At 39.9% G+C, this 19,841-nt stretch overlaps 1 long non-coding RNA gene across 1 annotated transcript in view; it reads left to right on the top strand.

Moving 5' to 3' along the window:
• The window catches only part of LOC126393249 (uncharacterized), a 49,684-nt gene that overhangs the window by 13,923 nt on the left and 15,920 nt on the right, over positions 1–19,841 (top strand). Inside the window, exon 2 of the long non-coding RNA XR_007570248.1 lies at positions 2,088–2,158. This is a non-coding gene — a long non-coding RNA (uncharacterized LOC126393249). The remainder of the gene's footprint in view (positions 1–2,087; positions 2,159–19,841) is intronic.

Raw genomic sequence — 19,841 nt, 5'->3', positions numbered from 1 at the left:
AGCCTGTGGAATAACCGCAGGTACCACTTCCTGTGTCTGTCCTTTCAAATTAAATCCCCAGATGTACCAGTCATATAGGTTTTGATTTTATTTTAGGAGCAGCTCCTAATAGAGTTTCACCTTTGTTTTTTCTATGACTAAGGAACCAATGAAATCCTGCCAACTAATGACCTTTCTGGTCGACTAACGTTTGGTCACATCCCTACAGAGAAATGAATGCTTCAGTCTGTTTGTGTCCAAGTCTTGTGAAAGGAGAGGTCTTGTCGTATGCAGTTATAATTTCATAATTTATTTATTATATGTAAAGTGTGCAATAGTGACTTCTAGGTACAATAAGTTTGCAACACTGTCCTCACTATTCAATAATTGGTGCAATATTTCAACTGCCCCGTGCAATATCTTTCATTATCCTAATTTATTCTTACCAACACTACTCCTGAATATATATTTGACATACGTTGCATATATATATAACATATATATTTTATTTTATTTATGTATTTATTGTTTGTATATTGTAGCATAATAAACATTTTTATATTTCTAAAACTTTATATACTAGTTTCATACTGTGCAAGGTAGCATTATGCATATTTTTTTTACACACTTCACATACAAAGTGGAAAATATTAATCATATTTTATAGTTTTAGATATTTACATAGTAGTGTTAATCATTAAACCATAATGTGTATATATATATTTTTTTATATTTATGTTGTTACATACTTCTTATTTACATACTGTACTTCTTATTTGTACTTTCTTATAATTCTCTTAACATCAGAGCAAATGAACCGCATCACAGTTTCCCCCTGAGGATCAATTAATTTTTTTTTTTTCTAATTTTTCTGAAATCTCACAAGAGGTGACTCACTGCAGGAAGAAAACAGTGGAAATGTGAATGATAGTTGGAGACTGTCCAGTAACTGTTTGTTGTGTTGCAGTCCAATTCAATTTCAATTCAATTTTATTTATAGAGCCCAATATCACAAATAACAATTTGCCTCAGAGGGCTTTCCAGCATCCCTCTGTCCTTTGTCCTCTCACAGAAAGCAAATGTTGCTGTATTCTACAAGTTAAGAAACAAAAAGGTCTGTGTTTGTGGATTTCCAAACAAAACGACAAGCTCTACTTCCTGGAGCTTTCATCGAATACCTTTGAGGGACAAGGACACACTGAAGTTGTGGCTAATTGCACTGCAAATGGATCCTAACACCCCTAACACACAGTGCACCATCAGGTCTGCAGTGACCATTTTGACCAGGGTGACTACGACTAAATCCTATACTGAAGCACTTATAGCTAAAGAAACATGCTATTCGGAGAGTGGAGAGACCTGCTGCGAACATAGCGGGGGTAACGTTATTAGCTGAAGTGATTGTGTTGACAGGGCATGAGTACACACAGAAGTATGGAAGGGTGACGGCAAAAAACAGGCAGTTTCAATGGACATATAATGATGAGGACCACAGTACTCTTTCAGTACTGTACCAATTTGAAAAAAATGTTGTTTTCACAAGTCACTTCGACACAAGACATGGAAGAACAGGGTCCAGGCTGAAAAATATCAGAGTTCCCCGTAAATGACTGCAAAATGAACATTCTCTTTCTACAGAGCACAGCAAATCACCTGTGTCACACCTGCAAACCGGTCATTTAGCAGAGATTAAAAAAGTGAATAAATGAAATTACATTTTTCCCCCCACTTTCCGGATCCATTGTCAAAGACACAAAGCCGTGTTCTGACAGGTGACACAAAGACTACAATGATGTTCCAGTTTGCAAAGTACAAAACGCACGCCTGGAACGGTATTGTGTAAAACTCCTGATATAATCAACACAATTATACATCATTGTGCCCACAAAGAAAAATGCCTCACCGACAATCTCCCAGCACAGTCAAAAAAAATCAACACAATACATCTAATCAAAAGTTTGTACCTGCATGAAGTGGTTAGAAACAAAACTGAATGTAACATTGATAAAACACTCTACACGTCCGTTATTCCAGATCAGTTATCTTTATAAGATATTCCACACATAACCCATATCTTGCTTTTCATTTTCTATATGTTTCATCCACAGCACACCTTCTGTGTCATCCTGTCATTGGCACAATCGCAGTGATGTCATCGCAGGTGAAGCCCATTACCTTGGTGAGTACAGTCTGGGTATTTGTGTTGCTATACTGAAAGAAATCCCTTCTTTTATTGAGCGGAATGGAGAGTGCACCATTGATGTTGTTGGATCAGTTCGGGAGCTCCTCGAGCACAACATTGAACCCCAAATTGATCCCGATGGACAGGCGAGCGCCTCGCATGGCTGCTCCAGCCGCCATTGGTATGTGACTGCGTGTGTGTGTGTGTGTGAACGGGTGAATGAAAGGTAAATTGTAAAGCTCTTTGTCCACTTCTCACTGCAAAATCACTGGGGCAAAATTGACCCAATTTATGTCAATAAAGAGCCAAGGCAATACTCGGTTAACTTTACAGTGTCCATGGACAAAAATCCACCCATGACACTGGGCTGTTTTAACACAGGGTTAGTGTTGCTATTCGTATTAAGGTTGAGCTGTTTAAAACTGAAATATGATGGAGTTATGCTCTGTTATCACCATTTCTAACTCTTAGTAAGAGGCAAATGGTGATCACACAGATACTGACTGATTTTCGGGGTATCTGTGACCAAAATAAATGCATTTCTGTATTTCAAGTAATAAAAAATCCCAATTAAAGTTGTTGTTTTTTTCAATATAAGATAGCACATTTTAGAGCTGCCTTTTATCGTGACCATCCAAAGGCACATCTGTGCTGTAATGATGCCGTTTAATCAGCTGCACCTGTCAGATGGATGGATTTTCAACTTTCAACTTTAACATACCTGCCAAAATTTGAGAGAAAGAACTAATTTGAGTGCAAAATAAAAGTCTTAATTTAAGTGCCAAAAAAAGGTTGCAAAAACAAAATGGTTGTTTTTATATTCCTGTTCACCGTACATATCTTTATTTTATTTTTTAAAAATATTTCTTCTTTACAGTTTTGGATATTATGTGTGCACCATGTTGTACATCAAACAGTAATTTTTTAAATACTTTATTGCAATGTTTCTTTCAACATCTTTCAAATATTTTGTCCTAGTGCATAGAGACCAGCAATCATACACAACTACATAAATAAAGTCATCACTCTCCTCTCCATTATTGATAATAGCAGAACCAACAACAATAATCTATAAAATTAAGAAAATTTGGGAAAGTTTTGAGGTAAAACTCGAGCTTTTATGTCTTTTATGTCTAACGCTGGGTGAAAATAACACATTGGCTGTGGGGAATGTTAATTCAGTATTGTGTGTCTTCTTTATTGACCCAAACAAGGTAATTCTTTGAGACAGGTATTTCTAGAGTGTTCTTAAGTGTTATAGCAGTGCAGCTCTTTTACCACATTCTTCACACTGGAGTTTTGAAGTGTTGTACCTCTTTATATCTTCACACAATGAAAGAGCTGACACGGACGCAGACAACTGAGACTACTGTGAGCACAAGACTCTTAGGTATCTGTCTCTTTGTTATATTTGTTTTCCGATTTAGGTCTCCAAATGTATTTTTGTGTGATCAGATGTTACAATTTTATTATTTCAAATGAAAAGAAAACACCTGAATAAATAAATCACAGCCTATACATGCACAGAATGCAAACAATGAGGGTACAGTGAGCTTAGTGTTTCTCCATTTTTAATGTTTTTTTTATGATTAAAGGTGCAATGTGTAACGCCTGGCCACATGCTCCAAACAAACGGGGGAGAAATTGCAGTTCTTCTAATCCTCCTCCGACCCCCCACCTGCTCTGCTCGTTTCTTCATGGAGGTGGAGGCTGGAGCTGCTGCTTGTCCATAACTTTTCCAAGAACTGTATTATTCACTACTGTGCAGCAATGATGCTGTTCCAGATCATGTACAGTTCATGGACATGTAAAGAGAACTGGATACAGCGTTGGAGACGGGGCCAAAAAAAGCTTGATTTCCACAGTGTGAAATGAATCTGGTCTTTCACATTGTGGGGCCCATAGCATCACATGACAAACCCAGACATTGTTATTCCATTTTTGGCCACTATGTCAAATTGGCGCGGCTCCTCGGGGCTTGGTACAGTTCGACATGCATTGTAAGCTATGCAGTTTCTTGAAAATTATATAGTATATATCAAACTTCCAAACTTGCCTCATCTTTTAAAACAGTAATGCCCCCTCTCTACAACTCGGTAAACCACTCATCCTTTTTTTCTCTGTCTGTCCACTGCTGGGTTCATACTATTTTTAAATTTACAGTCATCAGTTCAAAAAATAAATAAATTACAGCACGGCTAAATTATGCAACATTCAACCAAACAGCTGAAACTCTGAGAGCCTCTCAAAGTAACACTGCTGTCTTTGAATCTTCACATGTGCTGTCAGCCTATTGATTGATGTACAGCAGAAACATATCATATATGCACCAGCGTACACATATACACACCCATATCTAAATATTTACAACTCTGAGCATAATATTTACTACTTTATACACATCACATACACCCTAATTTATCCTATACCAAAAATTATTTATTATCAATGATATCTGTGTCTGTCTGTCTCTCTGTGGTTCTGTCTGTGGTTCTGTCGTTCTGTCTCTTGGTTCTTCTGTCACTCTGTCTGTAGGTCTTTCTGTAGTTCTGTCTGTTGGTTGTTCTGTCATTCTGTCTGTCTTGCTGTGGTTCTGTCTGTCGGTCTTTCTGTCGTTCTCTGTCTGTTGTTCTCTGTCTGTCGTTCTCTCTGTCTGTCATTCTGTCTGTTGTTCTCTGTCTGTCGTTCTCTCTGTCTGTCATTCTGTCTGTCGTTCTCTGTCTGTTGCTCTTTCTGTCTGTTGTTCTCTCTGTCTGTTCTGTCTGTCGTTCTCTGTCTGTTGTTCTCTCTGTCTGTCTGTCGTTCTCTCTGTGTCTGTCATTATGTCGTTCTCTGTCTGTCGTTCTGTCTGTCGTTCTCTCTGTCTGTCTGTCGTTATGTCGTTCTCTGTCTGTCTGTCGTTCTGTCTGTCGTTCTCTCTGTCTGTCGTTATGTCGTTCTCTGTCTGTCTGTCTGTCTGTCTGTCTCTCTGTTGTTATGTCGTTCTCTGTCTGTCTGTCTGTCGTTATGTCGTTCTCTGTCTGTCTGTCTGTCGTTATGTCGTTCTCTGTCTGTCTCTCTGTCGTTATGTCGTTCTCTGTCTGTCTCTCTGTCGTTATGTCGTTCTCTGTCTGTCTGTCTGTCGTTATGTCGTTCTCTGTCTGTCTCTCTGTCGTTATGTCGTTCTCTGTCTGTCTCTCTGTCGTTATGTCGTTCTCTGTCTGTCTGTCTGTCGTTATGTCGTTCTCTGTCTGTCTCTCTGTCGTTATGTCGTTCTCTGTCTGTCTCTCTGTCGTTATGTCGTTCTCTGTCTCTCTGTCTGTCGTTATGTCATTCTCTGTCTGTCTCTCTGTCGTTATGTCGTTCGCTGTCTGTCTGTCTCTCTCTGTCTGTCTCTCTGTCGTTATGTCGTTCTCTGTCTGTCTGTCTCTCTCTGTCTGTCTCTCTGTCGTTATGTCGTTCTCTGTCTGTCTGTCTCTCTCTGTCTGTCTCTCTGTCATTATGTCATTCTCTGTCTGTCTGTCTCTCTCTGTCTGTCTATCTGTATCTACACATACATATTCATAACTTCATGAACCAGTTTACTGCAAATATTAACCAACTCTTTAATCTCCTTTCAATACATCTGATATACAATAAACTATTTTATTGTTCACATTACAGCTTTCTTAGCTCAGTGTTAGCAAGACTGTAGTGGCAAGAAAACAGCCACATTAATACCATGTATCTTTGAATACTCTTAGGTACGTTTTCAATCAATCAATCAATTTTATTTATAAAGCCCAATATCACAAATCACAATTTGCCTCACAAATCACAATTTGCCTCACAGGGCTTTACAGCATACGACATCCCTCTGTCCTTAAGACCCTCACAGCGGATAAGGAAAAACTCCCCCCAAAAAAACCTTTTGTATGGTTATTACTTGTACCACGGATATGTTTAGCGAAACAGCCGACGTAACTGTAGATATCACTTACCAGTCTAAAACAAAGTGAGAAATAAACGTCAAACCTCATCTTTCTACTCCCTGAGAGCTGTCTCCAGGGGTGGAAAGCCACGGCAATGTTTACCTTGTTTTGCTTCTTTTTATATCACTAATTGTCTTTGCTGCCAAATATGGTTTCTTGTCTGGAGCGAGTGGTTGTGATGGTTGCTAAGAGTTTCAGCCAGCTTTGTGTTTACTTTGTCATTAACCAGGGGCGTTATTTTCAATGTGATTGACAAGCCCTCTGGGCATGTGTACTTCTCTGTTCTCTCATGTTGGACTAAGGGCAGACTGGCCGCTACCTGTGGCTCACTATTGCTACTGGAGGTACAAGTGGTATTACGAGACAGGACAGGCTGGGACTAACTGGTTAGCATGCTCATTTCAGTAGATATCCCTGCAACACAATACAGAGGCGTCTCTGACAGACGTTAAAGCTGTTACTTATTCTGTTGATAATGTTTGTTCAATTTTTGAATGCTTTAAACTAAAATTCTGTCCATATCTTACACATTGCTCCTTCTTAAAGGGCATCACAAAACAGCCTGAGAGATTGATGTGGAACGCCTTTACTGAATTTGGATGAACTCCAGTGAGAGTTCATCTGTTCTCTGAAGTTTGCCAGTTTTAAAGGTCAACAGCTCCTGTGCTGCTTTAGCAGTCTGGTTCCACTATCAAACCGAGGGCCATTTCTTTACATAATGGACAGCTGTAGGACAATCGCAGCACTGCCACTTGGACTTGGACTCTGATAAACCAGATGATGGATAGCGGTGTCAGTCAGGCATGAATGGACCCCCAAGATGCACCTCTGCACTCTTTTTAAAGTGGAGCCAGCGACTGACATCAGCAGCTATAAGCCACACTGTGCACAATCCTTCCCTGCAGTCATGTCAGCGTTTTCTCACTCTACTGTACGTATGCGCGCATCGTTTGAGTGACGATATCATGCTTTAAAGCTTGCTGTGGATGAAACTGAAATATTCGTCAATTTGTATACTGAAAATAGAGATGAGATTCTCACTTAAAATGTGTGTTAAAGATGTGTGCTTTTGGAAATTACTGTGTGTCTTCACTGCAACAGACCAACAGCCCTGGAGACTAAAATAAATGTGCCAAATGCTGTGGAAAAAGCAGAGCCATACTCCTCTCCACTGAAGTGTAAGGCTGGGGGTGGGGTGTTCTTGCAACAAGTACAGTGTGTGCTGCTCAACAGATTCTAGCTCTGTTAAGTGCACCTTTTTAAAATCTGAACTTGACAGTAAAAAATTTAATTGCGGACCATGTTTTGTCATTTTTATGGCTTGGGTGCCATAATTTCTTAATAACTTTTTTTTAACAGATATAGAGAGGTGGAGGCTCGCTTGCATCCACTAAGCAGAAACTTTCATTTTTACTGGCTGATACTTGCACCTTGTACCACTAGCAACGGAAGGAAGAGCAACATCAGTCACATCCTTTTATTGTGTCTGACAGACAAGATGGCTCCAGCCAGATTGTGATTATTGTAGCATAAATTAGACTTAAAATAAGAGAGGCTCAGACATAGAGATGCACATTTGAGGGGCTTTTAATCTCGAGAGAAAGCCAAAGAATTTGTACATCATGATGAAAGTTGCTGTCAATATTCATGGTCCCCTGACAGGTGAAGAAATATCAAAATCTAACATGCAGATTGTCAAGAAACTGACTGAGAATATTAATGCTCCTCAGAGGATAAACCCTTTTCATTTTAAGCTTTCTTCTTGTGCCGTGCTTCAGACACAACCTCTGTTGTACACACAATGCAGAACCTTTCATTTATCACCACCCTCACAACAAACCCTCATACACTTATAACCTAAATGCTGCAGTCAGAGATACAGATGGATGTTGGCTCATAATTCAACTTGCAGTGACAATATGTTTGCTCTCTGGCACATTTATCTGCTGATAATACGACTATATCTGTGCACAACGACAACAGCAACAAGGATGGAGAAAGAGGTTCTTGTTCTGCTGCAGCGTAAATATGTTATTTGCAAGTTTGGAATATAAAAAGTTATACTGTACCAAAAACAATCAATTGTCTTGAAGTCCTGTTTCTCCAAAAATACACACTCCCTATAGTTTGACAACCCCATTGCCAGAGCAAAATATCTGCATAGTACATTTCTGTAAAGCAGGTTATATTTGTCATCAGCGCTGAGGTGAATGTGTGATTAGGATTCATGGAAGGAAAAAAAACACTTGGTCACAGTTAGAAAATATAATGTTTTGGCTTAAACCTCCCTTGTTTGGTGGCACAAAAGTCACTAGAAAAGCAGGGATTGGTTGGTGAAAAACACCCTGGGATCACCCTGGGAAACTAAAACTAACTGCAGGGAGTGTGTATTCTCAGAGGAACAGGACGTCGTAGTAATGGCCGTTTGTTTTTGGGATAATGGGCTTTCGGATAAATGCACTTTTTTTTTAGCCTACTGGGATTTTGGAATTAACAGATTGATAAATAGGTATAATATAATACACAGTGAATGGTTCAACAGCCTGTTTAGCTAGCTAACATCTCAGGCTGTTCTCACAATTTTTTTTGTATGTTTTCCTACAAATGATTATGCACCCAAATTGTATGTATCGTATTTTGAAAGGCTGCAATCACTTGAACCATGCCATGACAGCAGTAAACAAATACGCAGACCCCAGCTGTTGTAAGGAGCCAGGTTGGGGTGGTGAATGGGTCACAAAAAACTGGCCTGGGACTTTCCCCTGGAGTCATGTGTTTGGATCCGAGTCATTTTGAGGTACATTTTTACCATGTTTCTTTCCAAAACCTAACCATAGTAACTTTTATCGCCTAAACCTAACCTCTGTAACTTTGTTAATTACGGAACTGTACTTTAAGGACGTAACGTCGTTCATGGGGCGCTAATTCGTAGCATAACATATGAGCTGTTGGGCATGCATTTTTCATAGGATATCGTCCAAACCGCTGTGTGAGAATACGTTGAACATTTGCAGCATGCGAGCTGTGTAACACATATAACACGTGCATAGCGACGCATAAGTCTACAGACAAATTATTTCACAAAACTGGCCACACACCTGAGAGGACAAACTCGTCACTTATTTGGTGCCATGCATTACTGTCCTGTTTTTGTCTTTGTCCTGCTCCATGCGCATTTTCCACATGATTGGACGGCGAAAAACACTGCCTTTTCTGCTTTTCTATCCTTCTGTAAGAGATGCATTTCCTTGCGTTGAACACTAGGGGTGGACTCTACTGTATGGAAATACGGACAGAAAACAAAACAGTGTGGAAACGAGGCACAAGCTTTTCTGTCATCTCATTAACATCCTCCTTCTGTTGTGTATTTAGGCTGTATGTTTGTTTTCCCTGTTTTAGTGTCAGGTCATCTGTTTCCATTCCTTGTGTCCAGCATCATTCCCAGTGTGCTGCATTTCTGCAGTTCTTCCTTGTGTTAATTAACTCCCAGTGCTAGTTTGTTCCCTGCTACCTGCCTTTTGGATATCTCTCTTTCCCTGCCTGCTACCTGTGTCTGGACTGCCATTGCCTGGATGCTAATGGCCTTCATGGCATGTAGATTTTCAGTTTGAAGTCATTTTGTTTAATAAATCCGTGAACCTTCCCTGCTGCTGCCTCCTCCTCAGTCCACTCTGAAATTGGGTCCAAACCTACATTGTTCAGACCTGGGACACCAAATGAAATACAGGAACATTACCGATAGTAACATTCTTCTAAAAATATTTGTGATTTAATTTCCAGCCATGTATCAACATGAAACCGATCAGTGGTGATGCCCTGCTTGCTAGCACCTATGGAGTGCAACTTCAGTTCAGTTAACAACCAACTGTGTCATTAATAAGAAGGATTTTCTGAAAGTTTCATACAGAAACTGTGAGAAAATGTGAGAGTTTCCTTTAGAGTAACAAGCATTTTGTTTTTCTGCTCAGGATTCTTGTCTTGCTAGAGCGAACAAGCTGCTGAAACAGCATTTTGACCATTGTGGGATAATCTTCCCAATGAGAACTCCACTATTGACAAAACTGTAGGTTTGTTATTTTAGCAGCTCTGTCAGAATTATGCAGGCTTATTGCAGTCTTTTTTTGTAGCCTGCAATATAGTGTTATACATCAGGCCTCTTATAATATTCCGATGAATATACACGGATCAGCCGAAACATTAAAACCACTGACAGGTGAAGTGAATAGCTTTGATTATTTTGTTCCAATGTGTTGTTCTGCTGGGAAACCTTTGGTTCTGGCATTCATGTGGGTACCACTCAAACACCGTTGTAGACCGAGTACCCCCCCCTCATGGCAACAGTACTCACCAAAGGCAGTGGCCCCCCAGCAGGATAATGCACCATGCCACAAACATCGCTCAGGAATGGCCCAAGGAATGTGACGAAGACCTCAAAGTGTCAACCTGGCCTCCAGATTACCCAGATCTTAATCTGACTGAGCATCTGTGGCACGTGCCATTAACCCACCCCACAACCCACTGGACTAAATGGATCTGCCACCAACGCACTGGTGCCAGACACCGCAGGACTCTCCCAGAGGTCCTGTGTCCATGCCTCGACAGGTCAGAGCCAAGTCCGATCCAAAGAGGCCCCACCTTGGATCAGGGGTACATCTGGGGTACCGGCACATCACAAGAATCCTTGAGCAGATTTGGAACTGGGAAATTTAGAAGCAAAGGCGACACCTTGAGCTCTTTGTCGCGCTCCACTGGCCATTTCTAAACAGTTTCTGTAGTGTGGCATGTTGCTTTTTTCTCCTGGGGGAGGGGGGCACTGCCACTGGGGAGTGCTGTTGCCATGAGGGGGGGTACTTGGTCTGTAACAGTGTTTGAGTGGATGGAACATGTCAGGTGGTATCCACATGAATGCCAGAACCAAAGGTTTCCCAGCAGAACAATGCATTGGAACAAAATAATCAAAGTTGTTCACTTCATCTGTCAGTGGTTTTAATGTTTTGGCTGAGGGGTGTATCTATATGATACAGTTAACATATACACTATATATATATACACTATACCGTATCACCATTACTGAATAAGATACATTCATTTTGAGAGTTCATTATATGCATGTGTCCCTTTCATTAGTAGGTTCTGGAGGATACTGCCCAAGATAATTACTGTTGTCAATCATGAAACGTGATTTAATGAGCTCTTTATGCTCTGCCCTCACATACGGTACATAGTGACCCTGAGCTTAATGTGACTGCTGAGGTTTTAAATTATAAATAAAAAACGTTAATTGGATGTCATCTTTACGTTAAATGTCAAAACCATGTTGAGAATCTGTCTTGTTTGTGTTGTTCTGTGGCATTACATGTCTTCTCATACCTTTTAATAGGCTGTTTTTAGATGCCGTCTACAATGACTTGTTTAACCCTGCCAATTAACACTCAGATGTGTTTTCTCTGTTGCCACCTCCAAGGTGAAGGTCTGGATAAGTTTAGACAACTAAAACTATGTATTGTTAAGAGTATCGTAGAAGATTGCAGTTGGTTTAGAAACATTTTATTGTCTGTTTTTCCCACAAACTGTTCGAAGGAACCACAGCACTGGCTGAAATCCTGCAATCTTTAAAAGTACAATTCCAATCTTGGCAGTGAGTCTGTTTTCATCTGACAAATTGTCACTTACAAAAATCCCATTTCCTCTTTCCACCTTACTTCCATGTTTACTCGGAAATACTGACATTTTGAAGGAAACGGCTTAAAGATGGAGCCGCCTGGCTGCTAAACATTAAGATATGTCAAATAAAACAGCAAAGGGAATTTCTTTTCAAAGGATGGGCTAAATGAAGCAGCAGAAAAACATTGCCAATTGTGGAAACTAGGGCAGAACTCATTGAGCCTCAGAACTTAAGCTCTGATAAAAGGTTTCCAAATAGCTTGGTTTGTTTTGCTGTGTTTCAGTCTGTGAAATTAACTTGAGATGATAGTGTCATCCAATTACCCAAGAAGTTTACATGCAGGGCATCCCGGCATTTTTATTTTTATTTTTTTGATTAATTGGACTCATAATAAACACCAGTGACTGTTTGGGTGCAACCTCTGAGCTGACCATTTTGTGAAGTTAGCTCAGCAGTGTCCAGAGAGAGAAAGTGCTTCTGTATTAATTAACTACAGCTTAAAAAAAGAGTTGTGAGAAGAGCCTTCTGCAGCTGCAGATCAGTTTGCTTCTTTAGCTCTTCAACCCTCTGTGGGGCTATATCACTGTAGTTTGTCTTTGCCAAGAGGCTGGGCATCGCTTTGAGTGGGGTTGGCCCTTTGAGGGAAGATAATCATCCCCTCTGGTATCATCCCAAACGCAGCTGGAGTCAGTCATTGGATAATATTTGGTCCCTCTCCTCATCTCTGTTTTATTTTCTTGCTTGTCTTCCGCTGGCAGAGACAGATGGAAAAACAGCAACTGGCAGCTTTTAGCCTTAGTAGACATTGTGTAAATGCTAAAATGACACCTCACATTAGCTTGGTGGAAGAACGTGTCAGGACCACACAACCAGCCCAGTGTATTTATATTGGACAGTTCCACGCCTCACAGTGTACGCTAAGTGCCAGCCCTCAGTGCCCAACATAATCTCATCCCTACTGGTCATATTTTAACGCTTGGGCAGAGGCTCCCGGTGTCACTAATAACACAGGGGACAGCCATTTGCATTCTATCGTGAAGCAGAGGCTGGCGGTAACTCATGTGAGTCGCTGACTGAAGCTCCTTTCCCACTGGACAACAAAAAAAAAAAAACACTAACACCCACAAACATCTGGCTCTTGTATTCAAAGTGACAATTGGCATTCACTCCCTGGACAAATGACTCTGCAGTGGTCACAGGTATTTATCAGCTCCAGCTCCCCATGGAAGTTAGGGTAGAGCGGAATACTCTGATGAAACATGTATCAGGTACAGATACTTTACTCTTTATGTGCACAAGAAGCTGTCAATATCCGTACTCATGTTGAAGGAGAATCCTCATTTGGTAGCTGCTTTTTTTTTTTAAAATTGTGATCAAAAATGATCTGAAGCTCAGTTCTTAGAATGTTCTCTAAATAGTTTTCTAATGAATAATAAATGCAGCAACTTCTGTTCAACCCACATCAATATCAGGCTTTAAGTAAGATCTTTCAGTGAGGCACCAACCACTTTTGATGTAAACTTTTTATTTTTAGTCACTAGAAACTTATTGTTTTTATCACCAGATTTTTTAATTGATTTTCTCGGCATGAGGAAAGTTTTACAAATATAAAACCATCACGGCTCAAAAAATCAGAGTAGAAAGAGTCATAATTGACCTTGTTTGTAGTTCAAGGTGACCTGCAAACAGTTTTACGGATGTCTCTTTTATAAGGGTGGGCTATGAGGAAAATGCTTTTTGGGCTGCAGGGGATTTTTTATCTGGAATACCACGAGTGATGACTTGGGAAAATTGCTGCAAGGCTGAGTGGCTTTCCCAGGGGCCTGTTTACACTCTGAGTACAGATACGCATACAGATAATTAAGTTGGATGAACAGATACATACACAGATACAAACAGTTGTGTACTCGCTCATCCTCAATGGAAGTACGACACGCTGGTGGACATGCAAATTTTTGCCTATTTTGCGGTGCGATGCAGTGACCTGCCTCCACTAATTTCTCACATCTTTCAAAATTAGTTGGCATCATGTTTGAAAGACTGAGTAAGTAACAACTATAAGAAACATTTAGTCAGCGCATACACTCATTTCATATGGCTTAGATTGTTCTATGAGACATGAAAGATAATGCAGAAAATAAACAAAAATAATCATAATAGGCCTTTAGACTGGTTTCACATAGGGAAATATTGAACCCAGTTTTTGGCAGTTCATATGAAAAATATTGATTGGTTAAAGGAAGTGATTTCAGGTGTGAAGACAAATTAAAAAAAAATGTAAAGACAGAATTGGATATTTTGCGCATACGAAACTGAGATTTGGAAAAAACAGTAATGAGGGGGTCTAATAAGACATGAGCCAGAGTCCTGCACGGGTCCATTTCTGACAACGTGCACCCACCAATAATCATAAAGCTCAATATCAAAATTGACCTGTTACCTGTCATTATGTCAAAGCCGCGCCTACCTACCCCTGGTAATAAAAGTCCTGTGACCTGAACCGGCACCTGTGCTTAAACACACACAGGCTACAGTCACTCACATTAAGCTGGGTTCTTGAATCACAAATCCCGCTGATGGAAAGTCTCTTTCACTGGCTGCGCTCGATAACAGGATGGTGAAAAAATTCTGTGCAATCACTGCCAGCTTAGGAAACATTTTAGCATGCTTCTTTCACTAAAGAACCTCAAAAGGCTCCTCCTTGGGTGCCTTGAACTCAGTGTAGGCTGCCACCTCATCTATGGGCTGCAAAGTTTTGTTGCTGGAGTCCTCCACGTTGGTGACGAATGTGACGACGGGGTCAAAGGTTTCACTTACCTGTGCCCGTACCAGTGAATATATACGTATTTTTACTCGTTTCACAGCTTTTTGCGGGTTATCCGTTGAGTACCTGACCCAGTGCAGGACTCTGACATGAGCTTTGTGTGGAATAATTCTGAAATTGATCATTGTATACACATGTATGTCATTGTTAGAAGGGGCATGGTTCTTTTTAAGGAACAATGAACAAACAAGCCAATCTGAAGATGGTTTGTTGATCAACACTGAGGACAACTAATTAAAGAAATGGAGGCTGAGACACAAATGTCTTCAGTCAACACAACTTATTATTCTTAGGGGCTGGTTTTTGGAAACAGTATATGGGCTCAAATTTGGTCTGATGAGTACTAGCTCAAGATATAGTGCAATAACTGATGTACTGTATAAGACAGTTGTTTTGTCCGTGAACCTTGTGAGTTGTAATGAAGCCGAATTTTGTAACGTTACCTTTGTTAAATGTTGCTGTTGTCCCTGGCTTCATTTGAGTAGAGGAAAAGTCCACTAGCCGCTAGCCTAATTTCTACAGTGTAAAATGCCATAGGCTTGTGCTAATAACGTTAGCATGTCAGACCCCCTGGGTCTGAGATCTGCCCTGTCAGTAAATAGTTTCAAGGGTCAGTTAAAGACTCACCTGTACAGACTAGCTTTTGAGTGTTAGGCCGTATCCATTGTTTTATTTGCCGCTTTCTGTTGTCTCTCAGCTTGTCTACCTCATTTCCTCTGGCTTTGCAGTGCCATGTGATCATGTTCTATTGTTATTTTTATCTATTTATGTATTTTATGCTTCTACATGCACTGACCTTGCATTGCCATATGCCTGTGTGTATGTTTTTTCTAGAATTTTCAGTTGCACATTTATTGTGACCTACTGAACTGTGGTCTTATTGTTTGCATTGTTAAGCACTCTGTGTACGCGTACTATGAAGGGTGCTATATAAATAAAAGTTACTTACTACTTACTTACTTACTTGTATTTGTGGGGAAAATGTGTCCAGATAAAGACAAGTGTTTGTCTGTGAATGCTGCGAGTTATAGTGAAGCTGATTTGTGTACTTGTGTTTGAAACTGTCTCTATTAAGCCATGTTAATGTGTGTTTAATGTGTGTTTTGGGTGTGATTTGAATCAATTAAACTTTACAGCACTTTGCTGAAACCCCGCCACCAACTAGTGTTTTGGAGAGTGTTTGCAGAGTGACACAGACACACCACCGCACAAGTACAAATGCTCACAACAGCGCAGGCCACGTGCGTAAGCTGTGGCGTAGGCTCTGCACAGACCTGATGCGTAGGTATAAATCCAGCTTAATAACTAAGAGATGGAACTCTATTGTTATGATGAAACTGAATAATTGTCGCCCCTCTTGAACTAAAAGCTTCATTAGTATTAGTCCAGTGTTAGTATTAGTCTAGCAGTAGTCATTAGTATAAATTTTGTGGATTGTTAATATTCACAGGCACAGTTTGGTCAGGGGAAAGTTTTTATTTGATGGTGGTGTTCGACAAAAGGTCAAAGAGTCACTCAAATCATTTAGAGTAATCGTTGGAGAGCTGTGAATATCCATACTAAAATGCTTAAATTGATGTCAGTCTGCAGAGGGTTTGTTCAAAGCAGGGCCGGCCGCTTGCAGGACAAAACAGGATAAAAAATTGTTCAGAAACAAAACTTAACCACAACACCCTTTTTGTAACAGCAAAAAAAATAAATAAATAAAATAACAGTGAGGATCAAAACAACTGTGGACCTTGTTTTCGTGGAGCTCGCAAGTCTTTGAGCCACTGCAGGGAGAGGCAGCATCACTTTTTGAGAGGTTGAAGAGAGAGGAGACGTGCTGTGCCGGGTTAAGATGAAGATGACAGTGAGCTGTACAACCTCAAACACAGCTATGGACTGAAAAGGTCAGGTCATGATTGCGGGGGGAAGTTATTGAAACCAACAGGTGTAAGAAACCAGAGCTGGCCGGCGTTGAAAGTGCCTGTCTGACGATGAGTGATCATCAAAGCGGGAGGTGAGCTGACCCTAACCACAGGGAGACACTCTGAGGATGTGAATGGCAGCAAATGGTGAATCATTTCTCACTACATTAAAGGCGCTAAGTAAACAGCACGTCTCATAATGTCACATATTCAACACTGCGAACTTACATTAGCACAGTCACACCAGCTCAGAAGACGCTCGTATTATGTAACCAGCGGAGGCTAAAAAGCAAAGCAGCAACATATCATTTGTTCGGATATAAGTGATACATGGCAGCATGAGCACTTACGTGATGATGTCTGTGAGTCTGAGAGATGAACTCAAGAAGAAGATGAAATGATTTTAAATCAGCCAAATAAAGAGAAATCAACTGGATTTGAATATCCAGTATATAGAATAGTTATTGATGTTGCAAATAAAGTTTCGGCACGTAGACTCTATTAACACTTCTTTATAAATGAAGATACCAAGGGCAGGATTCCCCAGAGTCTACAGTATACACTGCTGGTGGTGGAGGGAAGCCAGAAGGTGGAAAATTGAACCTCTCAGCTGAATCTCAGTCTGATGATCATGTGGATGTGGGGGATGTGCTATATAAGGTCGAAAAGACAGGATCACAATGATATTTATAGAGCAGCAGCTAACAACTGATTGGCTCATGTAATGTGAGAAAAGCGTGATTGGCCGGATGTGTGAGGATTTTGTGAAGAGGAGGAACTCCAACAGCATCGGAGGGTGAACAACAGTGACACAGACGCTGGAAATGAAGATTGCTCGAGTCTGTCTCACTGAACACTCGCCAGAGTGTCATTTTTAGTCCCTTTTGAAAAGCATAAATAATTTGTGGTTCATCTCTGATTTATGACTTATGTTTTTAGTGTTCCTGCAGATCCTCAAAAAGTCTTAAAAGGCTTTGAATTCATAAATTTAAAAGGCCCTAATTGTTGTTAAAATGTCTTCAATCAATCTTTTAAAAGTCTTAAAAATGCTCAGACATGAGAAGGGTTTTATAAATCAGCAGAACCAACAACACAAACACATTTACCACATCTAATCAAATGTAAAAACAACACGCTTATTTTTTCAAACCAATTAGATACTATTATAATGATATAATATGTTGATTTTTTCCCCCCTTGTTCTTTAGAAATTGTTAAAAAAAAATTCAGCATTTACCATAGATCATCAAGTTTTTTTTTAACTTTAACGAAAAAAGTCATGTTTTATTTTACAATTAACATTTGGGTGAAATTGTCCCTAACCTCTAAATGATGTTGGCCTATGGGGTTTTTTTTATCTTCAATTCTGGTAAAATTTAATTTTAAGTGGTATTAAAAAAGTTAATAATTAAATGAATAAGTCGCCCAAAGGTGTAGGAACTTTGCTTGTACCAGAAAATAGATTTTGTTAATAATTAGGCTGCATTTGTTGCAAAAACAGATTTGCATGTAAAGGTACACGTGCAATACTGTCACTTGTCATCTCAATTATTTACAAAATACAGTAATTAAAAAGTTTCTCAACGCATAGCTTCCATTGTAAAAATGCAAAACAATCACCGGAATAAATATTGGCATTGTACGTTTCTACCGATATGTATCATTTGTACGTCATCATGTAGCAGATATGTTTAACTACATATCTTTATGTTTCAACAACACCGTGATTAAGGTCTGGTTGGGTTTAGGAACATTTAGAAAGGACAGCAGTGGAGATTCATGTACACCAATGCAACCGGGCTGGACAGCCACAGAAAAGGTTCACAGGCTGAGATCAGTGTTAAAAACATGTAATCTGTGCACAGAAAGAAGGGTGCTCAAAGTGCAAAAAATAAACAGCAGCAAACGTTTCAGTCCTTGACTATCATCAGTGCTGCTGACATGAGTGCTTCACAGAACAGATACAGACACAGACAGGTTACTACCACGTGTGATGAATCACTCGTACCACAAGTTAGATGAGATCAAGTCTGAGGAGCAGAAGCCCGACTACCAAATCACAATGACCTGTCCTATGAGTATTGTACTAATCGCATCATCTACAAATAAATTAACTTTTTTTTTTTTTTTTTTGCGTTCAGCCTGTGAACCTTTTTGTGTGGCTGTCCAGCCCAGTTGCATTGGTGTGCTGGTATCTCCTCTGCCGTCCTTTCTTGGTTGTCTATTTTACCGATGCACCCAAGATAAACTTTTTTGTTGCCCTAACTAGGTGCAGTTTCACAGCAGCTCTAAGACTTAACAGGGTTTAGGAACAAAAAACACTTGGCTATGGTTAGGAAAAGATAATGTTTTGGCTTACAATACCCCGTTTTGGTGGCACAGCTGCCACTGGTAATGCCACCATTTTCCTGCTAAAAATCAACCAGTTTGGTGACACAATCTCTGCTAGAAATGCTGCAGATGTCTCCCTGTAAAAGAACTGGTCTGACTGCACAATCACCACAGAAAGTGCTGCCAATTTCTGCTGTAAATGCTGCAGATGTCTTGCTAAAAAACATCTAGTTTGGTGGCACAATCGTCACTGGAAATGCTGCCAATGCCTCTCTAAAAAGCAACCAGTTTTGTTGTTTGTTGGTCTTGAACAATGGTCTGCATGGGTCTGCAGTTTAGCAGCCGTCTTGCCTTGGTGACAGACCATCCACCATCCCTTTATCTCACAAAGTCAGCTTATATACATGTAATGAGAACTACGCTAATACAGAAACTTACAAATGTAAAGTATCTTTGGTTTGCAGAAATGTACAATGGCAACATTGGCGACCAGGCTGAAAAATGACAAATAATGCATCTTAGGTCTGTTTTTTATTTTGTATATGATTTTTTTAAACATTATTATTGCATTATCCTCTATAATAAAATAATGAATATGTAGTAGAACACACATGAAGTATAGAATTGAATATATAACACACCTTTAAAAAAGCTATAAAAATTATTCACCTAAGAAGGACCTGAATGTCAAACGTAACCAGACACACTCCTGACACTCTCCTGCAAAATCAATTAATGAGGTCATTTATAATTTAAAAGCATTGACCTGCAACAGCAGCTTTGCTACTTGTTAAAAGACTTATGTTGCTCTCTGTGCGAGGAGCAGCCCATGTTATCTCAGTTACAGTGGTGGAAAAAGCCCGGTGCACTGCAGTGTTTGCTCTGTAGTGTTTTGTCATGCTAAGGCTGTGGAGTCCATTACTGTATTTATTGGATCATTTTGTTAATGAACATTTAAATCTACTGTTGAGACAACTGCTGAGGATTGTGTTAAGTGTTA

This window comes from Epinephelus moara, chromosome 7 (genome assembly GCF_006386435.1).
Source record: "Epinephelus moara isolate mb chromosome 7, YSFRI_EMoa_1.0, whole genome shotgun sequence".
NCBI lineage: Eukaryota > Metazoa > Chordata > Actinopteri > Perciformes > Serranidae > Epinephelus > Epinephelus moara.
This window is presented reverse-complemented; position numbering and strand designations above follow the sequence as displayed.